General features: G+C 42.2%; 1 protein-coding gene across 5 annotated transcripts in view; it reads left to right on the top strand.

Moving 5' to 3' along the window:
- The window catches only part of HDAC4 (histone deacetylase 4), a 236,519-nt gene that overhangs the window by 62,075 nt on the left and 159,562 nt on the right, over window positions 1-14,882 (top strand). The window lies entirely within an intron of this gene.

Below are 14,882 nucleotides of genomic sequence, written 5' to 3'. Positions count from 1 at the left end.
CATGTTGGGAAGCGATTTTGACCTCTGGATGTTGATAATTCTTGGGGTGCTGCATGTCAGCTTCACCCAGAACAGCACTGTGAATTTGGTATGTAAAACCCCGGAGACTGGCGGTTGTTCGTTCACACGGGCTGTCCCTTCACATGCTGATGATATTGCAGCTCTTCCTTGCTGGAGTATTTCTGTGTCTTGATGGTCTATTATATGACTACACAGAAATAACTGTCCAAACTTTGTATGCCTTTTTCTTAAGTTTTTATGTGCACCTACTTGAAATATGAGCGAAGCAAGGAAACAGAACTTGTCTTTTTCCCTGTTTGAGAGTGAGGATGACATTTTAAACATGTGATTGGTGTCTTGGCTTAGGGTGATTACAGTTCAGGTTGCTAATAAGCATGGTCAGCTTGTGCCTGATCCTTAAAGTTTAACCAAAAGGATTTTTCACGGGTGAGCAACAGATTTTATGCTGTTACAGTAATGGGCTTGAATACAAAGAAGACACCATGTGTGAAGAAGGGTTTCTTAGGAAGGTAGAGTTGCAGAGGCTGTGCAGGTACCCAAGGAAGAGCATGCAGGTGGGTGAATTGGCACACTGGCCAGCCCTTCATCCAACTGCTGGCTCTTACCCCAGTACAGTGCTACGAGCTGAAATGAGTCCCTGCCTGCTGTAGTTCAAATATATATTTAAATATAAGTTCTTAGGATTAAGTATTTGACCTAATAGATAAAACAAGTAGCAGGAAGAAAGGCATTTACTTTCAGACCCAGTTGAGCTGGCCCTGGCACTGGGTAGGTGGGGAGCAGGGTGATCTGACTCAGGATGGGTTAATTTTAAACTCTGCCAGTCTGATGGATGTATGTGAAAATGGGGGGAGCTGGGTTTAATTCAAGCCCTTGGGAAGAGGAGAGCTGTGGTTACTTGTGATACATGGGGGATAAAGATGTGAGACACCAGCACTCATGGAACTGTTGTTCCAGAGTGTGTTGTACTGATGCTCATTGAATAAGATTGATGTGACAGCAGGGAGGTGAGAAGAGCCCTCTCTGGGTCTTGCTTAAGCTTCTGGAGTTGGAGGTCTCCAACAAGCTGTGTGTAAAGCAGATGTGTCTAGTCCAGCTTCCCTGACCATGCTGTTTGTTTTTTGCCTTTGATTTGAAGCTTTCTCAGATTTCTGATGGAATTTTTTTTTTCATTTGTGTGGGATTTTTCCTCAGTATTTTAGCTCTTCTTTTGTAGAAGAAAGACTTGATGGAGCACTCTGAAGGGTTGAAACTTGAAGCCTTGCACTCTGACAGGCACCTGGGACCCAGCAGCTCCATCAAACCCAAGTCCTGCTCTGTTTGCTGACAGTCCTGTTTCCATGTCTCTCTTTATTTTCCTCAACGAAAAATTCTCCCGTTTTTCCTCTGTTCTTTCCAATTCTGCCATCCACTCAAGGAGCTGCAGCTTGTAAGGCGAGAAGGCTTCTGCTTAGTAGTGAAATTGTAGATGGTTCCCGTTGCCAGCAATGTCCAGGGAGGGGTCTGAACATCAGTTTCCTTTGCTTCTTTTCTCCGTGCCCTCTGCTTCATCCAGGAATGTTCCCTAGGTTAGCCTGCTTTCTGAAAGCATTAGTGTAATGGGTTGCTAAGTAATTATTATCACTTCCCTTTTCTGCTGTGGAAACTCAGAGCCTTTGGACACAGCCTGCCTTGGAAATAGTTTCATGGATGAGTTTTACTTAGTGTGTGTGCTAGCTAAATGCAGGGGTAAGGAAGGAAACCCATGCTGTTTGGTTCATATCACATACAGTTTGTTCCCTCTTTAACGAGGCAAGCCTTTTCTCCACTTGGTATCTCATTAGCTTGAACATAGTGTCCTGTGAGCGTGTGGGAAGGAGCTGGAATCTTGTTTGAAGCTGTAGAAGAGCCAGGCTATCTTTTAGCTGGATTTCTTCCTGACAGTTAATTCAACCGGAGAGAAGGGAAAATTAAGCAGGTTATTGAACCTTCTCTCCTGCCTTTAAAATGTGCTTCTGTAGGTCTCCTTCTGCTGACAATTGCAGATAATTTCAAGGGGTTTTTTTTCTTTCCTCACTTCATTTTTGTATCACCAATCAGTTTTTAATATTAGTTTTGATTAAAGTGACATTATATCTGTGAATTTGTAGCTATCAAATGTGAATTCATGTGTTCTGAATAGTCCGTGATTGTGAAATGGCCGGGTGCCAGCAGCACCTCTCCTGCTGAATGCCAAGGGAGTCCTGTGGAGTTTGCTTTTTTTAGTGTGATGAAGTTCATAGGATCTGTCTCAGCAGATTAAGCACCTCACGTTGATAATACTGATCTCCTGTGGAAATATTTATCTGTGATTATGGAATACTGGCTTTACCCCATTCACATACCAAGAAGGATGGAAAGTTTTATTCACTTTTGATAAAAGGCTACATTAAAACTTCTAAAAAAACCTACCATGCCGTTATCAGGGAACAGGAACATTTTGCTAAATGGCTCTTGAAAGAGTCTATTGGTTGAACATAATATTCCAGAGTTAAGTTTAATGCTTGGACTATGCTAATTTCTTGAGGACAGTCACCTTTTCAGATGGATAGCACCCTGCAGATGGTGGCAGATTGCACCCTCCTCCACTCTTGCCAGGAGCGTGTGCTCACTGACAGAATAAAAGCAGTAAGGATGAATCTATCCATAAGAGTTGATGAATCTCTTGCCTTTGAAATTGAAGTGCTTCGTGCCAGGGAAAATATCTGTGAATATATTTATAGTAATAAACAGTGTAGTCTCGTCTTCTTCATTGCAAGCAGAGAAATTGCTGTTCCACCAAGTCTGTGAAAGTGGAATCTACTTTTAGATGCTTTGAAATGGTAGTCTTTTTTTTTTTTCCCCTTTCTCTGGGATTTAAAAATATCTGAAGTCCAAATTTTAGAAATCTGTACATAATTGACATGGAAGATATTATAGACAGACTACCTAAAGCTGATAGATGATGGCTGGTATTATATCAGGAATAGGAAGACTGAGACGATTTTCCTGCTGCCTGGTGTTGATAGTCATTGATGTTCTATTGGGTAGGTCTGGGATAATGGCAAAGTGCTGTGCAAAGTACCAGCTTGGTTCTGCGTGCAGCATCTCCATTGGAGATGGTTTTAGAACACCAGCACATAGGAGGATCCTACAGACCCCACCCTGAGTTGCCCAGCACTCTGGGGAGACAGGGACACAATGATGTGTTTTGTTCTCCATGTGGTGGAAACCCTGGGCTGTGCTGTTGGGGCTTGAGAGAGCCCCTGGGTGTTGAAGCTCTCAAATGGATCCCAAGCCGGCTCCTACCTCAGGTGTCAGAGCCTGTTCAGGAATGGTGGAGATGCTGGTGTTAAGCACACCTTTGTGGCAGGCTGCATTTGCTAGGTAGGTGCTTGGCATTGAATGGCAGCAGGTGTATTTCTTGGTTTTCCATCTTGCTTCAGTAAGGCTGAGCAATCTCTGAGGCTACCAAGATGTGACAAGTGATCAGGACAAAGGACACTTACTTTGCTTCTACTGCAAATGCGTGCTGAAGCTTGCCTGTAATTGGACTTTGTGGTTATCTTCTGTTTACCAAATGAGATGATTTTGAAACTTGTTTCAGAAGAATGGAATGAAAAACAACATTAAATATTTTTGTCTTAAAAGGAAAAATACACATCAAAAGTGTGCTATACGTGCTGTTTCTTTAATGTGGTAATTCTTTCTGTTGTATTTTACTTTTTCCTCACTTCATGCTTTGTCTGTCTGGGGGATGGTGGAAAGGCTGGCTGTAGGGGGGTTCTGACTTTCCTTGCCCAAAGGGAGATGCAGGTCTACTGAAATGTCTAGCTGTTTCTTTTTGCTGTAATTATGTCAGACCATTTTCAGTGAGCTTTATCTGGTTGATCTAATGGATAGGTTACCACAGGCTTTAGATTACTTGCATTTACATGTAAAGGGTTATTTTATTACCGTGGATTTCTGAAATGACATCTCTTTCAAATTTTGTGCAGATGAAGTCATCAGAGTTTGCTGAAGAGAGTGAAGATTGTCATGTTTAGTAGGAGTTGCGTTAGCCTCCCAGTGCAAAGAATAAAGGAAAATAATGGCATAGGAAGTAGAACACAATGCTTCTATGGTTTGGCATTTGAAAAGTAATATATTGTCATTTGGATATTAAGCAATAAACACTTTGAGGACCACAACATTTCCGCTTTTAATGTATCTTGTGTATTTGGCTTCTAGGGTAACTTCCTGATAATATAAAAAAGGTTGCTTTTCTTATTAACTGTTGCTGGATGTTATTTTTACCTTGATGTTAACCAAAGTGGGATCTGCTGGATTTATCTTTACTAGGTTCTGGGTGGGAAAACAGTACGAAGCTCTTGTAGACATAATGCCTTGTTATCTTCTAACTCTTGTGAAATAGTCACATGGATAATAATGCTAAAGAAAGCTTGAAACCCATCATAGTTCTTGCCCAGTGCTGTGGTCTGCTGCTGGCTTCAGTGAAACGCTCCTTCTGACATCTGGACCCATGAATGTCTCTGGGGTAATCAGTATTGTTACGGACATGAAGAAGGTTTACAATTCCAGATATGTCAACCTCTTCTGTAAATGAGATGAATGTCAGCCTGACCTAGTTTATAATTCATCAAAAGAAAGAAGTCAGAATTATAGCAAATTAAATATATACAAGACCATGCTGATGATGTTTATGCATTATGTCACTCGCTGGCAATGGAAGGTGGCTAACTTGGATATTAGATGATGTAGTAGTAATAATAATAGTAATTAAAGAAACCCCTAGAACAACCCCATATAATCAGGAATAGATTAGCTTTCATCTAAATGGGCGTTTTCGTGATTATACTTGTAAGCTAAAAACTAAGATATTCAGAGCCCAGCTCTAATAAATATTTTTTTTTTATTATATCCTCACCGTCCATCCTCTGTTCTACCTGTGGATATCTGCAGCATTTTATTTTTGCCATCCACCTTTAAAGTATGAGTAAATAGTGCTTAAATACTACATTTGTTTTTGTTGAATTCTGTAGGCTATTGCGATGCACTGGATTTTTATAGCAGTTGCAGTCGATTCCAATTGAAACCGTAATTGGTATTTCGACTTGATAGCTGCTGTAAATCTCAAAGAAGGGAAGAGAAGGATGCTCTCATTTTGTTAGGCTGCTTCTCTTTCGGATGCATAGTGCATCTTCCAGCTCTCTGGGCTAATTAAAATGCCATTACAGTACATGTGGTGCTACAATACAGTCTAGGGAGACTTCCAAAAATAGATTCTTGAGTGCAGACAAATTAGAGAGGAAATATGCACTGAGCATTTTCTCATAGGTTTAAAGAGAAATAATCCATTTGCTGCCTTAATTGCTTTCTTGTAAATGTTGAAGACTTTTTTTTTTTCCCCTCTGTAAATTTTGAATGAGTAGACAAATAAATAATACGTCCATGATAATTACTATTCTCATTACTAATATTTTAACTTGTTCTTATACGCCATAGCTGTTAATATGCAAGTTAGGATGTTTTAGTGGACTGTGCTTAATGGTCAGGGACGGAGACTTTTATTTCTCAGTGATCCTGTTTTAGCTGCGTGGTATCCAAAGGCTACAAGGTTAGTGCATGGTCTGGTTTTAGAAATACAGCAATACAGTTGACCAGAATCACCCACTCACCCACCCCAAATCCTGCCAAGAAGTAACACAGATAAATACTGTTTGCCCATTGTTCAGCAAAACAACCCCTCAGCTTGTGTATAAAATGCAAGATACTTTTTGTAGATTGACTGTGGTACATATGTACTGGTAGTGGGGGAAAAAACTAGATGTTCTTGGGCCTGGAAGGGGTCCATGAAATTGCTGTGGGCTTACACATATAACAGAGACGGCGCATAACTGCCTGGGCAGTGCCTGTAAGAGTGAGGAGCGCTCGCTTTTCACAGCGTGTACCTCCCTGTAAGCTGCTGACAGCAGCCTCATGACAAGGGATGAGGTTTACACTGGCTTGCAGACCACTGGCAGCCTTAATCAGAGGGAAGGAGCTGGGGGAGGGGGAAGATAAGAGGGACAGCTTGAGACAGCGATGGCAAGTCATATGCAGAAGATCAGTGTGTGGGACATAGCAAATGATGCTGATGAGTTATAGATGCTGTGTAGGGTTGTTCTGAAGTTTGCATTCTGTCCAGTCCCTCAGACACGAGGCTGGAGTGTGTTAGGTGAACCGGAGGGTGTTTGAGGTGAATTCCCCTCCCCCAATCCAGTCTGTGCACTCCATGATGCAACCAAAAATAGGGGATGTGGAAGAATATGGTGAGTGGGGCAGACAGGGGCTTGCTCCAAGAGCCTGCTCCCAACACAAAGTGAAGGTGGATCCTGCCAGCTCTCCTCTTTGTAGAGGCTTTGAAGGTAACCCTGGTCAAGCGTGCACTAGCTCATCTCTTGAGTTAAGATGTCTGTGAGGCTGATTATGTCCTCAGACTTTTCTTGAGAAGTGCACTATCATTGTGTTTGAGTGTATTTCAGTTGTACTGTGAAGCAGACAGGAAGGTGGCGTGATTGGAGAGAAGAGGAATGGATCTCTTCTTTGTGAGACAAGTTCGCAACTGTTTTACTAGAAAACAGTGAAGAGAACAAGGTAATTGCTTGATGACAACTACAAATTCAGGAGTTATTGATCCAGAAACATCCCCTTTCTTTCTTTCCTTAGTGAAAGCTTAATTTTGAATGTGGATGCACGCTCTGGAAAGGATGTGGTTGGGATAGTGTCTCAGATGCCAACTGATGGCTATTTATCCTGGGCTTACTGTCAGCTGTCTGGTTTTGCCTGAGGCTATTTATTGATTGGGCACTGAGAAATTGATGCTTCTTTCTATTTTGGCTAGGAAGGCATGGGGGCAAGCTTTTGAGCTGTATCTTCCTGGGGAAAAAAATAGCCGAAATAATCTGGTAACTGCCTTGTAGTGGTTTGCAAAGAAACAACTATCAAATTTGTCAGCAGTCGCTTGGACTATTGCAGATGTCTTACTGGCATGTCTTATTGCTCAACGGTTTTCCTCTGCACTCTTTTTTCTTATGTAGGAACTGGAAATATGTAAGCAAAAAGCTTTAGTTCCTACTGTGTTACTGAGAATGGTAGAGTCCATCAGAGGTTTTGCAGTTTGTGTCCCAAGCCCGCCACAAAACCAGCTTGGAAAGGCAGCTGTGAATGGCAAGTGGCAGTAGCTGCCTTGTGTGGAGGACATGGTTTTGGCAGTTCAACAGCAAGGTCTTAGGTTTTAGGACCTGCTGCTTAGAAGAGGCATGATTTCCTGCCTTCTCAGAAGTAACCAATTGTTGATACGTGGTGAAGTGTTGTCCAGAAAGTATATGACTAAAGAAGACCAGAAATGTATTTGCTCAAGTGGTCTCAAGCTCCCTGCATTAGCAGATAATTGGCTCATCCTGAAAAAGTTGCAGAGCCAATGTATTGTCTTCCCTCAACTGAGAATAGGCTGACATTGGAAAAACTACCGAGTTCCGCAGACCCTCTGTTGCATTTTAAAAAAATCTTTTCTCGGAGATTTCTCCTTGATTGCCTACAATTCATCTTCTAATGTTGAATCTAAAACTGAGGGCAGTGCATTGGCCACAGAGGCTGTCACATCCCTGAGTAATGACCTCCCTTGCCTTGCAGATGTGCCTGCTAACGCATCCTGGAATGAACTTTTGCCTTCTGCATCGTTACCAAATGGTGGATGCCTCAGTTTCGTAAAGTCCTTGGCTTTTTATGTTATATCCTTGATTTGCCAGGTATTCCTCATTTGTAATTGTACATTTGACTACTATTATTATAATAATCATTGCTACTAAAATAGTAGGCTTTTACTCATTTGTCATTGAACCTTGCATCCATCCATTTTCAAACTTGATGTTGAATTCTGCATCTCATGCTCCAAAGGCAGATCCCTGTGATGTAAGGGCACATCTGAGTTTTAAATGCATTTTTCTTGCTCTTGCCAGTGAATTGTGAACTAATGTAACATGCTGGATATATAGATTCAGAAGCAGATGCTTGAGTGGGCTTTTAAAACCAGGTGTGTACTTGGTTTAGGGTGATTAATTCAGGCCTGGTTTTCTTACTAATCTGCCCCGTGTAGCTTCTCAATGTGGATTGTTGTGTTTTGGTGGGTTTTTTGGTTTTGTGGGGTTTTTTTAAATAAAACTTGAATAAAATCAAAACTTTGTTTGCCAGGCAGACATACTGACAGAGAAACAAGTAATTTTTCTCCCTTCAACTTCACATTGATCTGTCTTTTTCTGTTACCTGGTTTTTGTTTGTTTGTTTGTTTGTTTTTTGTTGTTGTTCTGCCTCTTAAAATTGTCCTTTCAGGAAATCAAATCCTAGGGAATAATGCCGATTTTCTATACCTCTTGATTCTACCTTTCTTCTCTGCCTCTCTTAAAGTTTTACTCCTACAGTTCTGTAGGACTTTTCCTCTACTCTGGGTGTCCTTTAAAGATAATTGTTGGTTGTTCATCACTTAAGGAGTTCAGGTAGGCCAGGGTGATTTGCATCAGGTCGAAAGATCTGAATACGTGGAAAACTATTTAAATAACCTCCTAATTCCCAGTTATGCCCTGCATTTTTAAACTCATCAGAGTCAATTACAGTAAGGTTGCTTACAGTTTTCTGTAAGAGCTGACTGTATGCTTCAACCTTCTGGTTTTGTTCATTATTTGTGAACATTATTGTGTGTTTGGGGTTTGGGGTTTTTTTTGTTGTTTTTTTTAAAGTAATAAAACTGTACTTCCCTGTCCTTGTCTGTTTTGGTTTTCCCTTAAATGATGTTTGTTTTGCAGCTTCATCTTTTCTAAAGGTTTTTATCTGTACGTGTTTCTGTACATGTTTCTGTTTTATTCTGGAGTGTACTGTAGACATCTTATCTTTGGTTTTTTTTATTTTCAATGTGTTTAAATCCTGCAAACCCAGCTACTTCCAAACCTGTCCTGGCTATATATTTAAAGTAACTTAAACAACTCTTTGGCACAGACTAGGATAAAAATAAAGTGTTCCATTTCTCATCAATGAATAATGGCTTCATCTTATTAATTAATGAGTAGAAACACCCATCTGGAAATTAAGCTACACTAAATGTTCTCTTAACTCAAGCCATAAATCAGACAGTCTGGTGTCTGCCTCCTTCCAGATTCGATGGACATGTAGTTTGTCTTTCCCTTGCGAGCATCTTGGACTGGACAGTCTGCAGGCATCATTTCTTTGCTGGCTGCTGTCAACCCTGGGGTTATTCTGCAGTTTAGCCTCCCTGATACATCTGGAGCAACTCACCCCTGCACTTTTCTGATATTTTTGGTGAAATCATTAGATTGATTCATAGAATCATAGAGTACCAGGTTGGAAGGGACCTCAGGGATCATCTGGTCCAAAGCACAGTGTAGACAAGACGGCCCAGCACTGAGTCGAGCTGAATCTTTTGTCCAATGTTGGGGAATCCACCACTTGCTTGGGGAGATTATTCCAGTGGCTGGTTGTTCTCGTTTTCCTCCTGTGTCCAATCGGAATCTCCCCAGGAGTAACATCTACCCATCATCCCTTGTCTTTTCCATGTGACTACTTGTAAAAAGGGAGTCGCCATCTTCATTGTAGCCACCCTTTAAATACTGAAACACAGTGCTGACAAGTGCTGAGTGGGCTAATAACTTCTTTATCTCTGCTGGTGATGCCCTTGTTGATGCAGCCCAGCATCCCATTGGCTTTCTGTGCTGCAGCAGCATGTTGTTCACTCATGTTGAGCTTGTTGCCCACCAGGACCCCCAGGTCCCTTTCCACAGAGGTGCTCCCTGGCCAGGTATATCCCAGCCTGTGCTGCAGTCCTGCATTATATATTCCCAGGTGTAAGACCTTATGCTTGACCTTGTTGCACTTCATAAGGTTCTTGTTAGCCCACCATTCCAGCCCATCCATGTCTTATTTCCTGCAGGGTGGCTGTCCCTGATGGATTCATACAGAATCCAGAGGGCAATTTCTTGACAATTGTTTTTAGTAGCTTAGGAAAAAAATTGGCTAGTAGAGAGCTCAAAAATGCTTTGTATTTGTAAGTATTTGTCTTGAATAGTACAATATTCAAGCCAGGGTTTCTGGCTTCTAAAAGTCAAATCATGATTGCATGGTTTGACTTTGCACTTTCTTTGCCTGTTGTGACAGTAAGACAAGCTGCTTCCCATCCTTGTCCACTGTTTGGGAATTGCAGAAGCACCCCCTGTGATCCATCCTAGGCGGTAAGAGGGATAAAAACATAGAGCTGTGTGTGGCATAGATAATTTTAGCGTCTTCTGTGTTTTTCTCTTAGTTTTGTAAATGCCAAAACTTTCTCTGTAGGTACATGGTCAGGTGTGGAGAGAATTGGAGCTGAATGCTTAGTAAAGCTGGGAGGTGGGGGGAAAACTTTTTTTTTTGGTAATGGAAGCTGATTGTATTCATTTTGTCATTTCCAAACCCAGACTCTTCTTTCTCTCAGTGCTTTCTAATTTTTGGCAGAAACCATCATGCTTTTCCCTTGTTGTACAGAGGTCACTTATACAGCTGTAGGTTTAGAAGAGATCCTCTAGTAACAGTGGTAAGAAAACCCAGTGCAGCAGTAGCATCAAGGATGCTTTTCTTGAGGCTTAGTTCCCCTTAGGTGACCAGTTTATCTTCAGTGTGATGATGCAACAAGATCTGTGAAGCCAAACATAAGGTATTTTTTTCTCTTTTAAAGTTATTTAGAGCACATAATCACAGCCTAGCAATCTGAATCCCTTCATCGTTGAGTGGTCAGTTCTCAGGATTTTTTTAACAGATAATTCTTTGAAAGTTTGACTTTGGTTTAGCTCATCTGTTTGAGAGAAGGAGTCTGTCAAAGCAAACACTTTTTCATGGGTAGCATATTGCTGAACAAGGAGGAATCTTGGTATATTGGATGTTGTATGGATTTTAGTACTTGATCAAAACTTGATGTAGTGCAGTTAGGATTTTAAAGCCTGCCTTCAGGCTGGTGTTAGGGACTTAGGGACTCTTCTGCTCCTTTCAGAAGGCTTAAGGTTTTTTGTGGCTTTGGTTTGGAGGTTTTTTGGTCAGTATTGTGCTAGCAGTAGAGAGGATGCTTCATTAAATGCAGTGATATTTTAAATTTCCTAATAAACTGATCATCTAGACTCTTAAATGATTTCTTTGCTTCTTGTAGCATTTTTAACTCCTTGTAGGAAACTGAGGAGACAAGAAGAATGTTTAACTGCTTCAAGTGGCTAAATTTGTGTTCTGGGTTTTTTTCCCTTCATTTTTGGGCTCAAAAGCCAAGCTAACTCTGAATGTGCAGCAAAGTTTTTTGAGTCTAAGATGCCCAGTTTTCTGTTGAGTGAAGCTTATTAATGGTACAAAATGTGACAGCTTTGAATAATACAGATACTGTGCAACCACCACAGTCCAGAACAAAAGAATATCTTGTATCCTAAGTACCTGACCCGGTGTAGGATTATGTTGATTTTGGGGAATCTCCTGCAGTATCCTGATAGCAAGTAGCGTCTGAAACCAGATAAGAGTCTGCCTGTGTTTATGGAGGTATCTGGACTAAGAGTTTTTTGGCTTTGGCTTACAGCTGTTAGGATGCTGCTGGGAAAAGGACACCACTTGAGTTCCAGCTTGGAGAGTCTGGTTACAGAGCATAGGCCTCTCTTAAATACGGGCCACTTCTGCAGTGAGACATAGTAGTTGTGTAAAATGAGCTTGAAATCTCTCCCAAGGTACTGGCTGCTTAACTGCTGCTCATGCAGCAACAGAGAAGGTGTGTGTATGGGGAGCAACAGAGCAGAACGTGTGTTGTCTGCAGCTACTTCAACTAAAAAAAACAAACCCAAACCTCCTAGATGCTAGAAAGCGTGTAAATGGAAATGTCTTCAACACTGCCTTGCTTCTCAGCGCTATATTAACCGTGGAGATGCCAGGCTTGTTCCCACTGTGGGGCTTCTGCCTGCAGCCACAGCATGGGGATTCACAGAATCATCTCAGTTGGAAAAGCCCTTGAAGCTCCTCCAGTCCAGCCATGAACCTCACACTGACCGTTCCCAACTCCACCAGATCCCTCAGCGTTGGGTCAGCCCGACTCTTCAAGCCCTCCAGGGATGGGGACTCCCCCCTGCCCTGGGCAGCCCATTCCAACGCCCAACAACCCCTTCTGGGAAGAAATGCTTCCTAAGAGCCAGTCTGACCCTGCCCCAGCACAGCTTGAGGCCATTCCCTCTTGTCCTGGCACTGGTTCCTTGGTTCAAGAGACTCATCCCCCCTCTCTGCACCCTCCTTTCAGGGAGTTGTAGAGGGCCATGAGGTCTCCCCTCAGCCTCCTCTTCTCCAGACTAAACTATTCCCTGGTGCCCCAGCTGTGATTGGTACTGCAGCCTCTGAGCAGCAACCCACACTCTTGTGTGTTCACCCCTCCCCAGCAAGAGGTGGAGGTGCCCAAGGCATATCCCAGGTGATCCGATGGGGCTGAATGGGCCTGCCTCGATGTGCAGGCTCATCACCTGCAGCCAGAAGGTGATGCATCTTGTGGTACCCAGCTGCAAGTCGCAGGAGAGAGTAGGATACAGAGGGCTGGGAGAAAAGGCGGTAGGTTACCAGGAGCAAGAAGGGTAGAATGATTATGCTCTGCATATACCTACCCAAAGAGTTTTTTTTAAAAAAAAGTCTCCTTAAGGTAACCAACTTCTAGAAGTAGTGTATTATTTGCTCTGTGTGTGTTTCGTGTGATGGGTGTGAAAGGTGTGAGATGCCTTCCTCTTGAGGAGCAAGCCAAGTCATGTGCTGATTTGTGCTTTTACACCTTTAACCTTTTTTTATCTATACTAGTAGCCTGGGAGAAGAGGTGCCTTATACAAGTATCTCCTGATAAACTGCTGCCTGTTTTGTTGTTTTTTTTTTTAAACTCATACTTATTTTTTTAATCACTCAATACAGCAAATACAGAAGCTCAGTCTGACACAGTTTGGTTTCACTTCCAGTGTTTAAGGCGTCATTGCTTTAAAAGATGTTCTTAAATGTTCTTCTGTGATTAGTCTATTACTCATTTTGAAACAAAGATTAAAGAGTGTTGGTTTGTGGTTTTTTTAAATTAGTTGAAAAATGCAAATATTTATTTCTTAGAATTTACAAAAAAGTCTTAAAAGTCTAACTTTGGTGATCTCTGGTGTACTGGTGAGACTGAAAATTCACAACAGTGTGGGTGGAAGTCCATGGAAGACAAAATAAAAAGCCCTGTATCAGTTTGGTGAAGTGGGTTACTGGCTTCATGCAGGTGCCTGTCCATGGTGAACCTGCCAAAATAACTGGTGCTGCGAACTCATGCTAGAAATAGGTGAGCTTTTGTTAGTTCTTTTCTGCCAGCAGCTTTGTACCACTGGAGATGTGGGTTTAATACATCACTTGTTCAGAACTGTTGGGTTTAGCATGAGAAAGGACACCTTGGCTCCCAACAGCCTCGCTGCTAATGGGGTTTTGTCAAAAATGACTCGGATTTGTCTCACGGAGCACCTGGACTGCTGATAGAGGGCTCTGCTTTATAGCTGGGTCCTTCTCTGAAGGCACATCTTCATCTGAAATGGCTCAGTGGAGAAACTGAAAATATTCCACTCCCCAAGAAGACTCAGGGGCTCCCCTCGCCTCTCCCTGCCGCGTGCTCTGGCTGTGCCGCAGCGTGTGCTGGAGCGGCTACGCGTGCCGTGCCGGCTGGACGCCGGGGCGGCTGCTGCTTCGTTGCTAGGCAAGCCCAGCGGAGTGACATATTTATTTTTTTTCTTCAAGCCGCTGGCAGGCTGGAGAGATGAGTTTTGGGAGCTGCTTGTGGTCCCTGGACAATGCTGGTGTGTTCAGCACAGAAACGTAGCAAAGGCTTCAGCAGCAAGTAGGGCTCCAGTTTGCCAGTGAATTTAAAAATTACTCATGAGGGCTGAGATAGCAAATGCCCGTCTTGTAAAAAAACCAAGGCTGTAAAACCTGACATTTAGTAACCAGCGAGGATCATATTTTTTTGCAATCCACTTGGCTCTTTGATCTGCAGTTGACCACTGGATTGTCAATCTGTAGAGGACGATGTCTGAATGTTATTTAAAATAGTGATGTTTCACTCTACCTCTTCAATCCATTTGCCTCCTCATTGATTGCCTTTTGCTGCTGCTCGTGTAGGTGAAGCTCAGCTGGCCAAGTATCATCCCAACAACACTGTAGGTTGGCTACTCTGGAACAGCAAGCCCAGCCACTGTCTTGGCTCTAGAAGTAGCAAACCCAAAGCCAAAAACGTTATAGTGTGAATAATCTGCATTACTTGTTTGAGAAGAACTCAGCATGGTTATAGTTTAATTTATTGACATATTGCCTGAGGCTGCACTGATCCTTGGTATGGTCACTGAAGGCAAACCCATGTAAGTGATAGAGAAGACCCAGATATGTTCCCTCCAGAAACCTGGAATGCAGAAAACAGGGAGAAGAAAACAAAGTGTGATTATTTAAAATAATAATAATAATAAAAAAAAATAAATTTTGTGCTTTTTTAAACATTCTTCTGACTTCTTAACATTTTTATAATACTGTCCTTTGCTTTGTCTAAGAGATGGGGTGGCTTCTTTGATGTCTTCAGACAGGGTTTGGCTTGATCATATCTGTGCTGGAGCCCAGAGTGCAGAAAGGTGTTAGAGGAGAGCAAGTGAGACAGAACTGGCAAAGGTGGAGATATTTACAGTGAAACAAATAGGTTTGAGATAAGTTTTCTGTATTCAATTATTCGTAATCTAAGTGCTGAAAACATAATTTAGCATTTTTTGCTTCAACTTGGGGGGGGG

The sequence above is a fragment of the Athene cunicularia genome (genome assembly GCF_003259725.1).
Source record: "Athene cunicularia isolate RWA chromosome 7 unlocalized genomic scaffold, athCun1 chr7_part1, whole genome shotgun sequence".
Classification (NCBI taxonomy): Eukaryota; Metazoa; Chordata; class Aves; order Strigiformes; family Strigidae; genus Athene; species Athene cunicularia.
The sequence above is the reverse complement of the archived record's forward strand: the minus strand, read 5'-3'. Positions and strand labels throughout refer to the sequence as shown.